At 39.4% G+C, this 20,390-nt stretch overlaps 1 protein-coding gene and 1 long non-coding RNA gene across 2 annotated transcripts in view; both read right to left on the bottom strand.

Annotated features, from left to right (window-relative positions):
- The window catches only part of LOC134284861 (uncharacterized), a 236,751-nt gene extending 227,383 nt beyond the window's left edge, over positions 1-9,368 (bottom strand). The window contains exon 1 of the long non-coding RNA XR_009995979.1: positions 7,389-9,368. This is a non-coding gene — a long non-coding RNA (uncharacterized LOC134284861). The remainder of the gene's footprint in view (positions 1-7,388) is intronic.
- LOC109422161 (phospholipid-transporting ATPase IF-like) overlaps positions 1-20,390 on the bottom strand; it is a 427,692-nt gene that overhangs the window by 321,465 nt on the left and 85,837 nt on the right. The gene's annotated exons all lie outside the window — the stretch shown is intronic.

The raw sequence follows: 20,390 nt of genomic DNA, 5'->3' as shown, positions 1-20,390 counted from the left end.
GAAGAACTTTTTGACATGCTGGCAACCTATATGATCATCAGAAATATTTCCTTCTTTTATTCGTGGGTTATTCTTTCTAGTTTTCTATTCAGAGATTAGTTGACACTGAAACTGTCATTAATTTATCAGAGATTAATCCTTCTTTGAAACATAGGCTGTTCTTTCGAGTTATAGTAATATGGGAAATAGTGCGCTGCAGTGGCATTATTACTTGAGCTCATAATTCATTTTCGGCCAAACGGCATTCAGCCAAACGGCATTTGGCCAAATCGCATTCGGCCAAATGAACCTTAACTCCCAGTATCTATAGAATACACTAGATTCGAGGAATGCTAGAAAATTGCTGAGTCCCTTGACTCAAAACATATTCTAGGATTTTAAAAACAAATTTGAACATCTTTTATTAAGAAAATAAGGAAGACAGCTAGACAACTTATTCGGCTTTACGTACTTCGGCCTGACGTACTTTAGTTAAACGTGATTCGGCCTAATGACCAGATCCTCCTAGTTGTGCATTGGAGCCATTACGGCCCACATGTACTACGTCAGCGTGGTGAGTGTCAGATGAGGCACGGAGAATGTTGAATGGCAGATGCAGTACTCTTTTCGGCGAAACGGTACATTCGGGGAAACATTTTTCGGGATAATGGTACACTCGGGGAAATAACTTTCAGGAAAAGTGCATTCGGGGAACTGGTTTTCGGGGAAATGTCGTACAATCGTAATTCTTCTATAAAGTTTTTCTGGAATCCCTCCTTCTGAAATCCCAAAGGGAACCTTATGCTTGCTTTTACGGAGATTTCTTCGTGTATTCCTTCAGAGATTCTATCTATGATGTCTTTGGGTATAACTCTAGGGATTTTTTCGAAGATACTCCCAGGGCGTTTTGTTGAAGAATAAATTTAAAAAAATATTCCTGGAACAACTCCAGGAGGTATACCTGAAGCTAAAACTGGAATACCAGAAATAATTCCTGAGCGTATTTCTTAAGAAATTCTTACTAAACTCCTCGAGGTATTCCCGATATATATTTATTATAATATTATTTCGAGATTCCTCCTGAAGTTTCTACGGAAACTCCTTCAAACAAGTTCTTTCTGGGATTTCTTCAGGATTTTTTCTCAGGCTTCCATCGAGACTCCTTCCAGGCTTCTTCCGGGAACTCCTTCCAAGATCCCTCTGAGAATTCCTCAAGGGATTCCTCTGGGAATATCTTCCCAGAATCCTTCTGAAACATCTTCTGAGTTCATCTGGGAACTCCTTCCGGAATTTCTCCCCGTGCTTCTATTAGAAATTCTGATGATCTTTCTGATGGAATTCCAGTGGAAGGTCACTTTGAAATTTGGTGTTCTTAATGGAAATACTCCAGGAGTTCATTTCTGAACTCTTCAAGGAGATTTAGTTCCTTCCCAAGTAACACACATGTTATATATTAGTTACGACAGCGCAAGTTTTGGTTGTATAGAAGTTAATTTTACGTAATTCTAACATTATGTTAAAATAACGTCAAATAAACTTCTATACAACCAAAACTTGCGCTGTCGTAACTAATATATAACAAGTGTGTTGCTTGGGTTATGTAATCACGCCAGGGGTCCAGCCTTATAAAACTCTTACAGGAGTTGCTTGCGGAATCCTTTATCATTTTCCTCATGAGATTCTTCAAGAGTTTTTATCTGGTTTTCTTTCAATAGTGCTTTCTGGGATTACATTTTTCCAGGGAATTCTTCTGCTGAAATTCCAAAAAAAGGAACTGGAGGAATCGCAGAAGAAACCAAGAGTGGAACCCTGAACGAACCTCGAACAGGATTCCTTGAGAAATCCAGAAGGAATCTCTGGAGGACTCCCTGGAAGCGTTACTGGAGGAATCCTGAATAGCGCTCCTGGCGGAATCTCAGATGGGAGCTCTTTGGGAATCTCAAATGGAACTTCTGGAAGAATCCCAGACTGAATTTCTGAAGAAATCCATAAAAAACTACTGGAAGAATCTTGGAAGATGGAAGATCCCTATTGAATCCAAGACGAGTTCTAGAATTAGTTACACTTCTCAACGCGTGCGCAAACCCACATAGGGTTTTTATCTAATTCCCGTCATACTTAACACCGACCAATAATGATCGAGTTTATTCTTACACCTCACCTCATGCCCCATGCCAGTTTCGTTTTAATGACTTATCCGTGAATTAGTTTTCATATCATATAAAACATATAAGGGGGATGGTCCACTGCACGAATTTATGCTGGCCTGCTTACTCTCACGGTAAATTTGACGTTTGAGCGGTGCCGACACCGCTCAAACGTCAAATTTCGCGTGAGAGTAAGCAGGCCAGAATAAATTCGTGCAGTGGACCATTCATTTCACAGCGTAAACTGATTAAACTGATTAAACGTCGCGATTACCAAGGCAATCTTTGATTATTTCATTCGCACAATCATGAAACATTTCAAATAAGCAAAAAAGCATGGCTCACGCAGCAATTTGATCTGTTTAGTGAGTACCTGAGTAAATAAAACACATTTCCTTGAAATAATAAGATTGAATAATTGTCTCTAAAATTCTATTTTAATCTTGTCCACGTCTTTTTTAGGCACAATACGAATTAAATTCCTGTCATACCATCTACGTGACACTATGGTACATAATACCATGGTCAAAAATTATGATTTTTTATGATGATCGTAGTTGTGTATTCGAAAGTTCAGTCAAATTCGTCGCAATCCAAAACAAATTATGTGTTCAAAACAGATTAAGCAGAAATAAGCTTTCTTAGATTGAGATAGATGTAGCTTGAGATAGCATAGCATAGCATAGCATAGCATAGCCGACCGTACACATCCTGGGGTGGCTATCGATAGAGACGTTTAAAGGGCTATTCCCATTACACCGGGCCGGGATCGTGCCGGACCCCGGCCGTGCGCCGGTCATAGATTTCTTACATGCGATTACTATGGCGTATTTCACACATCACACCGTGCCGGGGCTCGGTCGGGCCTCGCCCGGGCTAGTGAGAAGCACGCCACAGATATCGTTAGAAAGAAATCGATGACCGGGGCACGGCCGGGGCCCGGCACGGTCCCGGCCCGGTAAAGTGAGAAGAGCGCTTAATGCGCCATAAAAGTTGCCTGGGACTTGACAAACTTTTCATTGAACGACCTCTTTGTTCGTCACCTGGCCAGTTCCTTGCGATCAGCGGGGATGGGGAGGAAATGTTGATTAGATATCTATTCAGAATATGTCCAAGAACTTGGGCCACTTCATAGATAACTGGAGTTGGAAGTTGGATGGGGTTTTATGGGATGCTTCCCTTGGCGAGAAAGCATTAATGTAATGCATTTCATGATATGAAAAGTATGTACAGTTTCGGTTTTATCACTAGTCGTTTTAATCACTACTCGCAAAAATTCACGGTTTTTGATTCGATTTTATCTCGATTTTCATTTCGTTTTTATCACACTTGTTTTAAAACACTCCGATATGAAATCAATATAGTACTGTCCAGTCCACCAAAACAGTTAAAAAATATGAGCTACGATTCATATATTTTGCAGATGAATGATTTTGAATAAAAAAATTACATTTATTTCTCGTTTCGCCGTGAATTTGGGTTTCGTTTATATCACGGTAATTTTTTTTTTTACCGTGATAAAACCGAAAAACCACTGTATTATACAACCTGATTATACCAGATATAATGAAATAAACAATGAACAAAATCGTTCGATCTCAACGAATACAAGGATTTGAGTGGGACCCATCCATTTCGTACACTGGTTGACACAGCTCCGGAACCCAAACTGCAACAGCTGGAAAACGTCCGTATTGAAGGCAGCGTCGCTCCTTTTACTGTATCCATCATCCACTAGTATTTATCCTAGTCAGCATACACTTTACTTTCTACAATTTCATTTCATTTGAAAATCTCACAATTTTTTGAGCCAAACAGAGTTAGAGTTCTATCTGCCGAATTGATTCAAAGCGCTGACAGGGAGCAAGCTAAAAACACGGCGCTGCAAACTTTGCGCCCGTCTTCCGTCGCGGCACACTACGATCATTGAGATAGATGTAGCTTGAGATTAACGTAAAATATTTCAGTGTACCGAAGAAATCTTTACCTGTGGTTGTGAAATACGATGTTTCGTATGCAGAAAATCGACATAAATACACATATTTGCCTGCATCTTCCCTGGGACAAAGGCAACTGTTATTCACAACTGTTTGAACTGTCATTTACTATAATAACTGTCAAAAGCTCTCAAAATCAGCTGATTTTAAACGTCTTCTGATTAGACCTTTTGAGGAGCTTTCACAGCATTCTGCAGCAGTGAAATCCTACTTTGAAATGCCACTGCACTGAGCTTTTGTGGGGCGTGAAAGGAAGGTCCAGTTCAATAGATGAAAATTGAATACTAGTGAAGAACGATTTGGCTAGATGCTTCTTTGGTGATGTTGCCTTCGGTATAGGGGAACAGAGCCCAAAATGCCAAATGGCTCAACTCATTAAATCATTCCTGAATGGGACTTGGTCATTGATATAGGTGAATGGTGTCAAGATATGTTTGCATTAAACATTCTTCTAGAAGCTAGGCTGCCAAGTCCACGGAAAATCTTTTGATTTCCCAATAAAAATTGACAACTTCCGTTTTTTTGTGCTTGCAATTAAGAGTCTCGGGTGATTTCATTACCAGTTATGTGTTTCCAAGGAGATTGAGGCACCCATGGAGGCGCATGGTTGTTGATGTCTACGCCATCCATGTTAGGGATCATTCAAATATGACGACCATCATTTAGCGGGGAGGGGGGTAACACTCCATGTATGGAGTATAGCGAGCGTCCATAAATTACGTCAGGCAAAATTTTACCATTTTCAACCCCCCTCCCCTCTATGTCACACTTTTTGTATGAGACTTTTGAAATTTTTGTATGGGTTGTCACACTTCACTGAACCCCCCCTCCCCTCTAAAAGCGTGACGTCATTTATGGACGTTTCCATACGTACAAAAACGTGACAGAGGGTGAAAGTGAGTCGAAAATCCCAGAAAATTGATGGACGTAATTTTTGAATGTTGTCATGAAGTGGCATCTTACCCCATGGCAGATAGTCTTTTTGCACCACTTCCGTTTTACGAATTAGTTTTTGAAATCGCTAAAAATCGATGAAAATGCAATAATTTAGTGAATATTTTTGCTGAAGCATCGAGCAAATATTGTCTAGTTGCTGTTAGGCTTTCAAACCTAACAAATGAGGCTATATCTCATTGAAAACAATGAAAGTTTGAAAAATGATATCTTACCCCACTTTCCCCTATACAAAGCGAGAAAAAATGTGAAATCGTAAGAGGATTGAAATTGAAACGTTTTTCGTAATTGTCGATTTCCAGTGCTTTATATAAATCAATTTTAATTACAATATCTGTAATGCTTACAAAAACTATCATTCTTCGGCTCGTATTTACGAACGGAAACATCAATCACAATTATTAAAAAAAGGTGATGATTGATCTCCCGAATAACACAAAAAAGTGATTAATATCATCATTCATAATCGCCTTCTCATCAACACTCCATGAATGGAAGGAAAAAAAAACATGCAAAAGCAGCCTCGCTTCAATTTTCCATCTAATGAATTTTTCAACGTGTGAATGGGCCAAACGAGATAATATAATCCGTCAGCATCTCCCACCACCCGAATCCACCACAAAATTGGAATATACATAGATATAACTCAATATAGGCTACATGATAGATCCTAAAAATAAATACCTACCTCTCAGCCAGCAGTAGTCCGGGTCCACATCCCGATCCGGAACCAGGGCGAAAAGGGATAATCCTTATACGATGAGAAGCAGTCAAAAAAAACATCTATCAGCTGGAGCTCAAATTTCCATTCAGTTAGCTCGTCTCGTCCTCCTTTAGCTACATAGCTGTCGACGCCAGGAAACAAGCTCGATCTTTTCCGTTTATTTATTCGTTGTTCGATTGCGTCTTTTGGCAAATTCACATTTCATCGAACTCACCCGGAAACACAAGGAAGAGGCGCGCTAGGCACGCCCTAGAGTGGCCCAAATTTAGGAAAAAAAAACTGGCTTTCTAAACCTGACAGTAGTTTCTGAAAGCTGGTATGCTTAGTAATGTTCCTTGACAGTTTCAGATCAATCGTTCTCTATCCGAAAAAAGCTTGTACGGGGCCGTTCATAAACCACGTAGACTTTTTGGGGGGAAGGGGGGATCTGACCAAAGTCTACGCTCCATACAAATTTCAAAATTTTTGTATGGACAAAAGTCTACGAGGCGGAGGGGTAGGGTCTAAGATGGCCTAATTTTGGTCTACGTGGTTTATGATCAGCCCCTACCGACTTTCGAACCCATAGCCCAAGTGGCTCTACTTCAAAAAGTTCATTTTCGAAGGGTAACTTCAGTATATGTACCTTGTGCACCCAGTTTTGCTTCTTTCATTATAAATGAAGTGTCGTGCCTCGAGCATGCTATATTTTAGAATAATGTTTACAGTATGTTTCAACCTTTCCTTATGGATGCCTTCAAGCAAGCTCTTGTTTTCCGCATCTTTTCGCTGATATTTGGCAGTATTGCTACAATGATTATATCATCTGAAGTAGCTCAAATATTAATTTGAGAGGTTTCAGTTTGATGGAATACTTAGGTAGTCAAGTTCATGGATAACTTAACATAGAATTGCACCTAACCCAACTCTGCATGAGCAGAATTTGTCATGAGTTGACTGATTGGCATGTGTCGGATGAGGAGTCTCCATTTGACTTTCTTTCACTTTTGAGTGTTCCTTCGCAAACATTGCGTATTCAGGCGTCCCTGCACAACAAACTAGGGATATTCAAGTTGAATTCAAGTTCAAAGTATCTTCGGATAAACCAGTCTTTTGTATAGCTACGAACCTCTTGCTTCTGCCCCGACGCCGATTGTAGCTATAAAATCGATTTAGTGGGCACTAACAAGCTCTGCTTATTTCAAATCTCCAGGAGCAAATGGGGTTTTGTCTAGTTTTTCTCCAGAGGGATTTGAGTATTTCATACATGTTTTGAACTCTTGTAGTTTTCTATTGGGTATTTTCATGGCGTGAAATTGCTTTGTAGTTCTACCCCGTTCTTTCTGAAATGCTTAAAACGCATTGTCGATCATCACATCTGTGATGTTCGTATGGCTAACATGCCTATTCATGTGAACTTACATGCCTCCCAATTTGGAATATCCACAGTGACTCTTTTACACAAAGTTGTGTACGTTTTCAAGAAAGCACTCGCTCAAACGTAGTTTTTGCTTGGGTGGTTTCTTGAATATTGATATTTGATGACGTGCCTTTCAGTGTCATATTGAAAGTCGCATGACGTCACAAGCTACTTCCAATGAGCTATACAGTCCGGATTCGCTGGTTGGGTCACGACTGCGTTCCGATTAGCGAATCGTGTTCGTTCGTTGGGGCAACTGACAACTGATCAAAATGCTCTAGACACACGCAAGTGACGAGAAATACGTCACGGAACACTCACATACTTGCGTAAACGTTCTGTATACAGGAGCTGTGATGCGACGGCGGTCAGACGTCAAACTCGTTTTGACATCTATTTTGACATTGACAGTGCTTTTTAGTTGGGTTTTGCCCCAACCAGTGAACATTCAACCATCGAGACAGCCCATCTAACGAGCTCTCAACGAACGAATCGTCACTGTAGACAATGAGAGTCTACTAAAGGTGTGGAAGAAGATATCTCGTGTGCGTGAGATCCGTGTCTGGTGCAAAACATGTCACTACTACAACCAAAGCGAGCTCCCATAAGAACGCGTGTCAAATAGTGACGTCACTGTTTGTGTTTACATTTTTCTCTCCTTACTAATACATAGCCATTATTTCTTAATCCCCACCTGTAATATACTCTCATTGAGCTTTAGGCTCTCTTTACATTTATGCGTTTTACAGTGTCCTTTTCAGGGCACTGATTAAACCCGTTGTGGTATAGACTGATTGTGCTTATGCGCTCATTCCCTCTTCTAGGGCGCCCCCTTTCCTTATTCTCATCCCTTGTTCCATTCTTCCTCAGGTAAATGATGAAATAGGCTTATATCACAGAGAACAGACATCCAAGTCCAGTTCCGAAACTGTGTAAGGAATTTAACGGCCATTTGAAATCGGTAACACAAGTGGCAATAGCGTGGCGCTGCAATCGGTTAATTTCCCATACTAATTTAATTCACCACTTGAAATGTTTCAATTCACCACTGACTGTGGCAATATGGTGTTTGGTTGGTGGCGTTAGTGTTGTCATCGTTGGTTTGCAACCTTACTCAAGTAAAGATTCAAATCCTTACACAACTTTCCGAATGGAATTTGTTCTAGCCTGGATGTCTGATCTCTGTGCTTATATATACCTTCTAAACCTGATACCTGATGGTTTGCGAACCTCCAGCCCCATTAAGAAATACGCGGGTCGGTAAAGAAGTTTGAGAAAGACTACTCCATGCAGAATATCCTCTTCGATTAAGTGTGATCAATTTTGTACGCTTCCCATCGATCACCTTTTTAATGGCTGATTAAAACATTCAGTAGTTGGTCAATTGACCAATCGCGGCGCTAGCATCGTTTTTGCTCCTGTTTGACGTTTGCTCACTACCGCCACTGTCAAATACTGTACGTTTAGAATTGGGCGATAACGTTTTTGTTCTAAATAGTACGTCTAATTCTCTGTGCTTTTAATTCCGCCCTCGAATGCCTGGTTTACATTGTTCAACTGAAACGAGCATTTCACATGAAAACTCCTCAAAAACGTTCATTCCAATTGAATCGTGTATTTAGATTGGGCAAACGACTTGAACGCCCGCTTGAATGCTCTTGAATGCATCTCAGTTGGAGCAAGCGCAGACAGACGTTCTAGCTCGAACAAATTTATTCAAATTTTCAATGTAAATTTTCACTAGCGACACCTAGTCGCGTGCAGTTGACAGTTTAAAAAACCACGTGCTTCCAGTCGCTTACTTACCACCCAATTCACCACCCACCGAAAAATAAAATCAAAACAAACACTGTCAAAATCATTCCTACATCTGCGTCACATTCACAAAGATTTCCCAACGTTAATACAGACAAAAAAAAAAAGGTTTCCCAATGCGAGTGAAGTTCATCCAAATGCAGTTTTATTCAAGCAAATATATGTAAAACAAAAGTAATAATGTGTACAATATTTTACAAGAGTCCTGCGCTAATTTGCGCGAAAGATTTTAGACATTAAATAAAAGTCATTTACTCTGCACAAATTATGTGGAAACATTATTAGCGTGCAACACGTGCGGTCTTCCCGCCATAGTGGTTTCTGCTTTTAGTAGTGTTGCGTGTACGTGTACGTACACGCTGCATTACACGAACACCACTTGAGTTACTGGTTGAAAATAGTAAACAAAGATCTGCTGTTCCCAGCAAAATCAAATGGGCATATTTTCAACCAGTAGATTTACATTAGTGTTCGTGATACCGCGCTGCGAAACCACTATCCGGCTGGAAGACGACCTTGGTGACAGTTGTTGGTCACAACGCACATGTGAGGCAGCGATTGAATATGAATGTCGCTAACGCCATCTGTTCGCTGATTGCCACTTGGCAATTTGTGGCGGCCATGTTTTTTACACAAGCTGCTGAGTCAAACTTGAACGTCTGTCTGCGGAGCAAGTGTCTACATGTTTAATTCATGCGGTGCGTAAGCAAACTGAAATGAATTCAGCTCATTTGACAGATAATACCCCGGACAGACATGTGATACGAGTGTGATTCCTGTACAACGGTACGTAGTGTCAAGAAAATTATAACAAGACTGACTTGAACTGAGAGAATTTTCAGTTTGGCACTCATTTCAAGCGCAATTGTACAGTGATTCTTGTATCACATGTGTGTCATAAGTATAACTTGAATTCAACTCACTTGAATCGTAATCGCACGATTACGACACAAGTGAGTTGATTTCGTTTGAATAGAATGAAAAAGGTCAACATGTTCAGCTTTTGTTCAAGTCAAGTGAATTGCTCAAGTGAGATGAATGGTAGTGTTTACACGTTCAATCCGCATTCAATTGGTCGTTTGCCATTGGCTTGTATCAAAAGTCACTTGCACCGTCTAAACCAGGCATAATACTTTGACAGATACGCGTATTCCGACTACCACTTTCATAGACTCCCTAAGTATCTGCTATACTCTATTCAATCATCCTATCAAGAATCTACACTGAACGAAAACCCCCGCCGTACAAAGAATGATACTTCATTCTTGATTGCCCAGCATAATGATTCTACCGCGTCCTACTGAATAAAAATCATCCAGTTATAAAATTATAATTGACACAATTAATAAGCGATTGTTTGCTTGGGGTTTATTGTGACTGATTATCATCTCAAAACCATCTGAAAGCATTTCCCTTTGTGTTGCATACCAAAAATCGTTCAATTTAAGTTCAACGTCTGTTTGTCTTCGAATGAGTGTAATCAGTTATTGTACCATTTAATTCCGCTCTATTTTGCTAATCCTTTGACAGATACGCGTATTTCGACTACCACTTGTAATCATCATCAGTGTCAGTTATTCACTCAGGAAGATTACAGTGGTAGTCGAAAATATGCGTATTTGTCAAAGGATAAGCAAAGAGGGCGATAAATGGTACAATAACTTATTACACTTACGGCGGAGATTTACGCTCTCTGTAAGGAATAATGCAAGTATTAGTCGAAATACGCGTACCGTCTACCCCCTTTGGTTTGACCGCATCTAATCTGAACACTTTTTAATTTGAGCCCCGCTAATCTTCACATCGTTCATACTAAAAATGGTTCAAACGTCATTCTGCTCATGGAACGGGGTGAAACGGAACGCAGAATCAAAACAAAACAGCAAAAACGGTTACAATCAATGTATTTTTTGCTGTCCACAGAATTACTAGAAGTTCAAATTGAAAATGAACCCCGGTGGTTTGCATGAGGTGTCGTTCAAACCAACGGGGGTAGGCGGTAAAAGCATTTACATTGTTTCATTGATAATGGTTGAAATAGTTATTTATGTAACGAGTTGCAAAAAGTTGATTTTTTCAGTACGAGTCGTACATTTAGTTCCATACAAAATTTTATGCCATGATTTTTTTCATAATGCAACTCATTTGAGTTGCATAATGTTCATAATGCAACTCAAATGAGTTGCATTATGAACATTATACAACTATTTTTCATTATGCATCTGATTTCAGTTGCATAATTAACCAGTTTGGAAAAATTGACCATTATGATACCAAAATGAGTTAGATAAAATATAAATTATGATACTGAATTGCATAACAGTCGAGACTCTTATAAGATCACTGGTCGGGGGACGCAATAGAAATCCGCTTAATAGGAGACTATGAGCTTATGGGATTTCGGCTTTTTGGAGCTGTGGCCAATTATCTCGGTTGTGTTAAGACATAGCGTAATACTATCTTCGTCAAAGTTTAGGGCTTGAAAAGATCTACCATTTATAATTTTGGTTCATATGATTAGTTGGCAACTTGGCCGCTAGAGGCACCATCAACAGTTTGATGCTAAATTGCACTACGGGAACCATATCAGTTTGTTAAGCATGCGTTACGATATGCGACAGCTCAAGACCCTGATAATTTGGAAGGATAGTGCCTTCGGGAAAGTTGTAGGGTACACCAATAACACTAGTCGACAAAATTTAAACTTTTTTCACGCACTTTGACCACTTGTTCCATTTCTAATGGAATTTGGCCCGCTGATTTCGAATCTGACTTCAGAATTCCTGTAACACGTACAGTTTTTGAGAAAAATAGGATTTTATTCACAAAATTTAATGTGTCATAGAAAATAAAATTATGGTATTTTTATTCAGAAAATTTTATATTTTCTATTTTCAATGAACTATTGTCTTTATATTTTTTTTTTATCTGCTCATCTTAAGCAATAGTAATATTTATTAGATTTTCATATACTGACTCGGAATCTGACCTAAGAATTTGAGTAACACGTATTTTTTTTGACAAAAATAGGGCTTTATTCTCAAAATTTCATATTTTCATACAAAACAAAATCTTGTCTGTATAATTTTGAATTTTTCATCTGCTCATCATAACCAATAGTTATATTCAATAAATTTTGATCCACTGATTCAGAATCTTACCTAAGAATTTCAATGACACGTAAAATTTTGAGAAAATAAGGATTTATTCACCATATTTCATATTTTCATGGAAAATAAAATATTGTCTTTATAATTATAGTTTATTTCATCTGCTGATCAATTTTTATTTTCAATAGATTTTGATCCCCTGATTCAGAATCTGAACAAAGAATTTCAGTAACTCGTGAATTTTTTGAGAAAATAGGTTTTATTCACAAAATTTCATATTTTCATAGAAAATAAACTTATTATTTTCATTTTTTTATCTGCTCATCTTAAGCAATATTAATATTTATTAGATTTTATTATATTGACTTAGAATCTTACCTAGGACTTTCTGTAATACGTAAAAATGTTGAGAAAAATAGGGGTTTATTCACAAAAGTTCATATTTTATAGAAAATAAACTATTGTAATTACATTTATTTTATCTGTTTATCATTACCAATATTTAAATTCAATTGATTTTGATCCACTGATTCAAAATCTAACCGGAGAATTTCAGTAACACGTAACTTTTTTGAGAAAAATGGGGTTTAACACAGAATTTCATATTTTAATAGAAAATAAACTATTGTCTTTATTATTTTAATTTTTTCATCTGCTCTTCTTAACCAATATTTATATTTATTAGATTTTTATATGCTGACTCGGAATTCGACCTAAGAATTTCTGTAACAAGTAAATTTTTTGAGAAAAAAAGGGTTTATTCAAAAAATTTCATAATTTTGAATTTTTCATCTGCTCATGATAACCAATAGTTATTTTCAATAGATTTTGTTCCACTGATTCAGAATCTGAACAAAGAATTTCAATAACATGTGATTTTTTTAGAAAATAGGGTTTTATTCACCTTCATTGTGTTTCACCTATTTTTCACAAAAAATGTACGTTTTACAGAGTTTCTGAGCAATAATTCTAAATCAGCTTATCAAATAATATTTAATACTAGCTGTCCCGGCAAACTTTGTCTTGCCAAGCTAGTGGGGTTTGACAACTGTTGAGCTTATAATATCACCGCCCTCTAGATTGGTTTCATTTCGATCGTGTTGATTTCCTTCCCAGTTCATAAAAAATCAGAACTTTATCAATGTTCTTACTTTCATAGTTGATTTTCGTACTTTTTATTACTTATAAACACAGCCACCATGAATACGAATCGAACCGTGCAAGAGTCATGCCGATCGGTCCACGCGTTCTTGAGTTTTGTTGCCTCAAAGGAACTTCAAACTCATTTTTATATATTTAATATGAATTTTTGTTTCTATGAGCAGTAGATTTAAAAACAAAGACAATATTTTATTTTCAATGACCATATGTGATGTTGTAAATATAATTCTATTTTTCTCAAAATCTGTACGTGCTACAGAAATTATACAGTATGATAAGAATTCAGCGAATTGTCCTTATGTATTTGCACAGTCAGGTTTTTTTTCACGCCGGGGATACGTACCGCGCTAATTTGATTTTTATTTTTTTCTTTCGTGAACTCAGTCCAAAACCTGTACGTGTTACACAAATTCTTAAGTCACATTCTGAATCAGTTATTTGAAATTATAAAAACAAGATTGTATTTTCTATGAAAATATGGAATATTGTGAATAAAACCCTATTTTTCTTTGAAGTTTACGTGTTACACAAATTCTTATGTCAGATTACGAATCAGTGACTCAAAAACCATTAAATATAAATATTGTTCATGATGAGCAGGTAATAAAAAATAAAATTATAAATAAATATTGCATTTTTTATGAAAATATGAAAATTTGTGAATTATACCCAATTTTTCTCAAAAAAATTACGTTTTACTCAAATTCTTATGTCAGATAACTTAGAGAAATGGTGTCCTCGGCATAGTTGATCAGTATTCACATAAAAATGAACACTTGTTTCGCAATTCTGCCACTAGGCGGAGCTAGTGAACATGCAAATTTTAGAAATATCATAGCTTAGAATCCTGATAACTTAGAAAGTTGGTGTCTTCGACAAAGTTGATAAGTATGCCATAGACTTACATAAAACTAGACATTTGATTTGAAATAATCTCTGGAATTCTGGATTATTTAGTGTGAAATACTTAGTAGTCTGGGAGTTTATGACTTCCGGAATGTCATTGCGCATGCGTCGTGGTCATCATTATAGATAGTAGAGTAAACATAGATCCGCGGACATCGCTAAGTGAAGTGTTTCAAGCGTGTGAATAGTATTTTTTAAGAGTGCGATGGTTGAATATGACGTCATGCGTTCCATTGGTGTTGTTGGAATCATGACGTCATGCTCGTTTGGATACAGATTTTGACAGTTCGTTTGGATACAACGGATTCATCATCACGGATCTATGTTTACTCTACTATCTATAGTCATCATTATCAGAATGGTAACCACGGCAACCAAATAAACAACTGGTGGGGCGGCTTTTCACCCAGGCCGGTCAGTTTTCATCCAACCGTCAAGTTCATTTTATTTTGGCTGTAATAAATCAAGTTTGTTCGTAACAGGTTATGGGAAAAAGGTGATTTATTTGATTAATGGGACAGCTTTTGCTGCCTTCTGCTGCAGTTAAATTCAACTTTGAATAGCTACATAGCCTTTGTGGGGTGTGGATTGCAGGTTGGTTCAACAAGTGAAATCGGTGAAGTGAAAACTGAACGGGGATGAAGAACAATTCGGCTAGCTGCTTGCGCACGGAATCCCCCAGTATTGCGGTGGATCAGGATTCGAGAATTGGAGTTTTCGCGTCGAAATGTTCCTGACGTGTTGCGAACCCTGACGTAGGACCCGCCCAGAAGCGGCAACGGCGAAACCAAAATTTGACGAGGAGGATCGGAAAACGAAGAGTTTTATCGTTGGATTCCTGGCGGATGAAGTTTTGGAAGTTGTCCAAGACAAACGCAGTGCGCAGGAGATGTGGTCAAACTTGAGCGATGTTTTCGCCAAGAAGTTTGCAGCCAGTCAAACACTGCTGCGGAAACAGCTTGGTCGGATGAATGAGGGATGCCGGTGTGAATCTGACGCGGCAATCTCGTGTTCCATAGACCGTCGATGACAGACCGGCGGTGTTCGCTGAACAACAACGAAGCAGGCGTGGTGACAAAGGAAAATGTCACGTGTCAAACCGGCCACATGAAGAACGACTGCAAAAAGAAGAAAGTGCATGCTGCCACGCGTCACAAAGGTGTGAGTTTTACAGTGAACCGTGATAAACCATCCACGTCAAATCCACGTCGAACGCCGGCAGCGTAATCCATTTCAAGCTGGATTCCGGGGCTAGTGATCATTTGATTGACCTGTAGACGACGAAAGTTGGTGTCTTCGACAAAGTTGATAAGTATGCCATAGACTTACATAAAACTAGACATTTGATTTGAAATTCTGCCACTAGGCGGCGCTAGTAAACATGAAAATTTAAGAAATGTCTTCGACAAAGTTGATCAGTATGACATAAACATACATAACATGGTAAAACAGGTCCCTTATTTCGGAATTCTGCCACTAGGCGACAAACTTACAAGTTTTGGAAATCTCGTAGCTCCAAATCCTGATAACTTATTTTATTATTATTGAATTGTTATTATATTATTGTATATTTTAATTTATATGATCTTGTTTCCCGCCCCTAGCTTTAAACTCGGGAAAACGTCTGTTGCGACCCTGTTCCAATAATTATATAACCACATCCAAAGAAATGTGTATGCCAAAAGTTCTGCCAGAACTTCCACTAGGATTTTTTTCTCGGGAAATGTCCCAGGAATTTACTTATCTACTTACTTGACGTCAATCATTTCAGGGTAAACGTACGACTCGTGCCGTAAAAATCATAATTTTGCAACTCGTTGCATAAATAGCTATTACAGTGCAATAACCGAGTTTGTCTTTCAGAAACTAAAATACTGAGCCGTTTGGGAAAAAGTGTGTACCATAAATGTGCTGTTGTAGGGTTTTAGTTACGCTCAAGCCACTCATCACTTTTGAAGTTAAGAACCTCTAAGGAGTCCAAAGGCAATTTCAATGTTGGGCATCGATAACTGTTCAACAATTATAAACAAAGAACTTATGATCTTTAACAGTTCATTTATGGTCTTCATGAATTGCTTTGCTTTGAAAAATTCGATAAATCTGTCGATTACAGAACCATTTGCAGAATGGCAATCAATCACTTTCTGTCATTTGGAGGAATTTTTCAGGTAAAATTCAAACCGATTGCTCAGTGAGTACCTAATACCTACTTTGGAACTTAACTTTTTTCATGGAACATTACTATGCATATGTACTCTCAAAAACTACAGAAGATTCATTGTTTTTTAGGCCAGTCTACCATTCACAGAATCACTCACGCCAGGTTCAGAATCAACACAGAAAATGTCCAAAACTTCCTTTCGTTTTTGTTTTTTCTTTCTGAAAAAGGACTCCCAGTCGACCTTTCCGTTTCTTCCAAATGCGTTCGTCTCGGACCAAAAGCGCCTTCTTCGTGATGTCAACAGGAAAAACTCATCACATATTTCTGTTCCACCTGGCGCCGCCGCCACAGCACACCCGATTAACCCTAACTCCCTCCACGCATCCCCATCGGATCACACACACGCTTCACTTCCCGCGAACCTACTTCGAGCTGGGCACATTCGCACATTAACTTTTTCCGTTGTGTTTCACATTTCAATTGCGCGTTCCTCTGCGGCCCACCTGGCCGCCTGAAGCGTCGCCGTCGTCACCACCGTTGTTGTAGTAGGCTACCAGCCAGCAAGCACCTCCACAGCACCGTGTTGCGTTGCGATACTTGAAATTTGCACCCACCCTAACACCTCCAGCCCACCACCATCATTCACTATACTGCGGAGGGGGGTGGTTAGGCACGAAACGACTCACAAATTCAACCCACCCACCAGAACCACCACCACCACCGTGTACTCAACTCACACCACACACAGAAAGGGATTTTCCCTAGAGGGTCCTAGAAGTCCTAACGCGGAAAAGCGCGGATTAGTTCGTCCGGTTCGGTTCAAAGTTCACTCAGGACTGAGCCCAACTCGGTGCGGCCGTGAGCTTTTTGTGTTTGGTTGCTCAGGCCACGCTGCTCACGTCATGGCCTACAAGGATGCGGAATTTCTCTCTTTGGTGCAGCTCTGGTGCTCATAGGGGAAATCGGTGTGAAATGTGCCGGTTAGGTCGAATGCTTCACCCAACTGGTGCACTTCTTGTCATGGGCATCGTGGAAGATTGTTTACACAGATTCACAGATGTCCACCATTCAACAGTCTTCATCTTTATAAAGTACTCCCGATTAACCATAACTCTAACTCCTGTATACTTTTTGAGCTCCATTTTGGTCCCATATCAACTGTACAAAATTTCAGATCGATCAGAAAAAAAAACTGTATTTTAGCGCCCGTCATTCTTAGTTTTTCATATTGTCGCGCTTATCTTTTATTAGAGTCCGGTGGCGATCGTACGCTCGCAAGGCAAAACAAAAGAAATCATGTTCCCGCCAAAAACAAAAGCACGTGGGTTTCGCGAAGTGACAGATGTTTTTAAATGTATTGGTGATAAACTGCAAGAGTGGCTCAGTGAGATGAGTGTACTTGCTGTCAAATCCCACATAATGGGATAAAATGCTACTGGAATCTGGTAACGCTGTTATGATTAGTAACTGTCGCGCTTATATCAGAAGCCGCAGGCAGACAATCGCCATATTCTGATTTTTCTTGAGAGGCATAATACGATTTACTATGGAGATTTTTTTTTAAGAAAAAAGTATATAGAAACAAAAACTTGTTTTCTGTCCCAGGCTATTACTCTATGCCACGGTATACAATTTTCACAAAGTAGGCCAGTAACACGTTTGCAAAATCAGTTTAAAGTTAACCATTATGTGGCCGGCAAACTTTTTGCTTTTTTCTACACCGTGTATTTCAAATGGGTGTTGGGTGCCCGGGTACCCTGCCGGCCACATAAGGGTTAACCTTCACATACCCGCACCTTGACATCTCATTTTCAAAATGCTGGCATTTCGTCAATTTTCAGCCGATTTTTTTTGAAGTCGCCCTCAATCGATCATAATTTGGTGCTAGTTTATTATACTCAAGTGGCCATGTCACATCCGGAACCATTCCGGAGATATTCCGGATTGTACTGGGGTCAGGGGGGGTGCCAAAATGGCAAAAAGTGATTATTTCGTGGGTTATTGTATTTGAATCATCAATTTTCAGCGTATTTTTTGTTGCGAGCAATGAAACACAACTGCAATAACCAGATTTTTATAAGTTGACCGATCCGGACCACCGTGACAGGTTCCGCGGGGGCCTCATTGGGGACACTTTTGGTTTTCAACCAAAACATGTCATGCGACGTATCAAACTTCCAGATTTCGAGAGAATGAGACAGAAAAGGTAGACTGAAGTATGTATCAACTGATATGGCCGATCCGGAACACCTGGAACAGGTTCCGCGGGAGCCTCATTGGGGACACTTATGTTTTTCAGCCAAAACAAGTCGTACGACGTATCAAACTTCCTGATTTCGAGAGAATGAGACAGAAAAAGTAGACTGAAGTATGTATCAACTCATATGGCCGCTCCGGAACACCTGGAACAGGTTCCGCGGGGGCCTCATTGGGGACACTTCTGTTTTTCAACCAAAACAAGTCGTGCGACGTATCAAACCTCATGATTTCAAATGAATAAGCCAGAAATGATAGACTAAAGCCTGTATCACCTAATATGACCACCCGGAACATCTTGCACAGGTTTTCCGGGGCCTCATTGGAGACACTTCTTGTTTTCAATCAAAACATGTCGTGCGCCGTACCAAACTTCATGATTTAGAATGAATGAGCCAAAAATGATAGACTTAAGTCTGTGTCAACTAATATGGCCACCTCGGCATATCTAGCACAGGTTCCGCGGTGGCGTCATTGACGACACTTCTGGTTTACAATCAAAACCTGCCGTGCAACATATCAAACTTCATGATTTCGAATGAATAAGCCAGAAAAGATAAAACTAAATAGACTCGACTCGGTATCGACTTGAAAGGGCGCTCTAGAAAACTTCCCATAGGTTCCTTTTAAATTTAGATTAAGCAATGCACAAAACGTACACAAGCTGTATATTTTCTGAAAAATCGGCATATGTTTGAAAAACATAAAAGGTTAGATGTTTATTTTCAAAAATACTTATAATATGAGTTGATACATACTTCAGTCTACCTTTTCGGTCTCATTCTCCCGTAATCATGAAGTTTGATACGTCGCACGACTTGTTTTGGTTGAAAAACAGAAGTGTCCCCAATGAGGCCCCCGCGGAACCTGTTCCAGGTGTTCCGGAGCGGCCATATGAGTTGATACATACTTCAGTCTTCTTTTTCTGTCTCATTCTCTCGAAATCTGGAAGTTTGAAACGTCACACGACTTGTTTTGGTTGAAAAACAGAAGAGTCACCAATGAGGCCCCCGCGGAACCTGTTTCAGGTGTTCCGGAGCGGCCATATCAGTTGATACATACTTCAGTCTACCTTTTCTGTCTCATTCTCCCGAACTCATGAAGTTTGATACGTCGCACGACTTGTTTTGGTTGGAAAAACAGTAGTGTCTCCAATGAGGCCCCCGCGGAACCAGTTCCAGGTGTTCCGGAGCGGCCATATCAGTTGATACATACTTCAGTCTACTTTTTCTGTCTCATTCTTTCAAAATCTGGAAGTTTGATACGTCGCATGACCTGTTTTGGCTGAAAAACAGAAGTGTCCCCAATGAGGCCCCCGCGGAACCTGTTTCAGGTGTTCCGGAACGGCCATATCAGTTGATACATACTTCAGTGTACCTTTTCTGGCTCATTCTCTCGAAATCATGGAGTTTGATACGTCGCATGACATGTTTTGGTTGAAAACCAAAAGTGTCCCCAATGCAATGAGGCCCCCGCGGAACCTGTCACGGTGGTCCGGATCGGTCAACTTATACAAATCTGGTTATTGCAGTTGTGTTTCATTGCTCGCAACAAAAATTACGCTGAAAATTGATGATTCAAATACAATAACCCACGAAATAATCACTTTTTGCCATTTTGGCACCCCCCCTGACCCCAGTACAATCCGGAATATCTCCGGAATGGTTCCGGATGTTGCATGGCCACTTGAGTATAATAAACTAGCACCAAATTATGATCGATTGAGGGCGACTTCAAAAAAATCGGCTGAAAATTGACGAAATGCCAGCATTTTGAAAATG

The sequence above is a fragment of the Aedes albopictus genome, chromosome 1 (assembly GCF_035046485.1).
Source record: "Aedes albopictus strain Foshan chromosome 1, AalbF5, whole genome shotgun sequence".
Lineage (NCBI taxonomy): Eukaryota > Metazoa > Arthropoda > Insecta > Diptera > Culicidae > Aedes > Aedes albopictus.
Note: the sequence above shows the minus strand (reverse complement) of the source record. Positions and strands in the feature narration are given on the sequence as shown.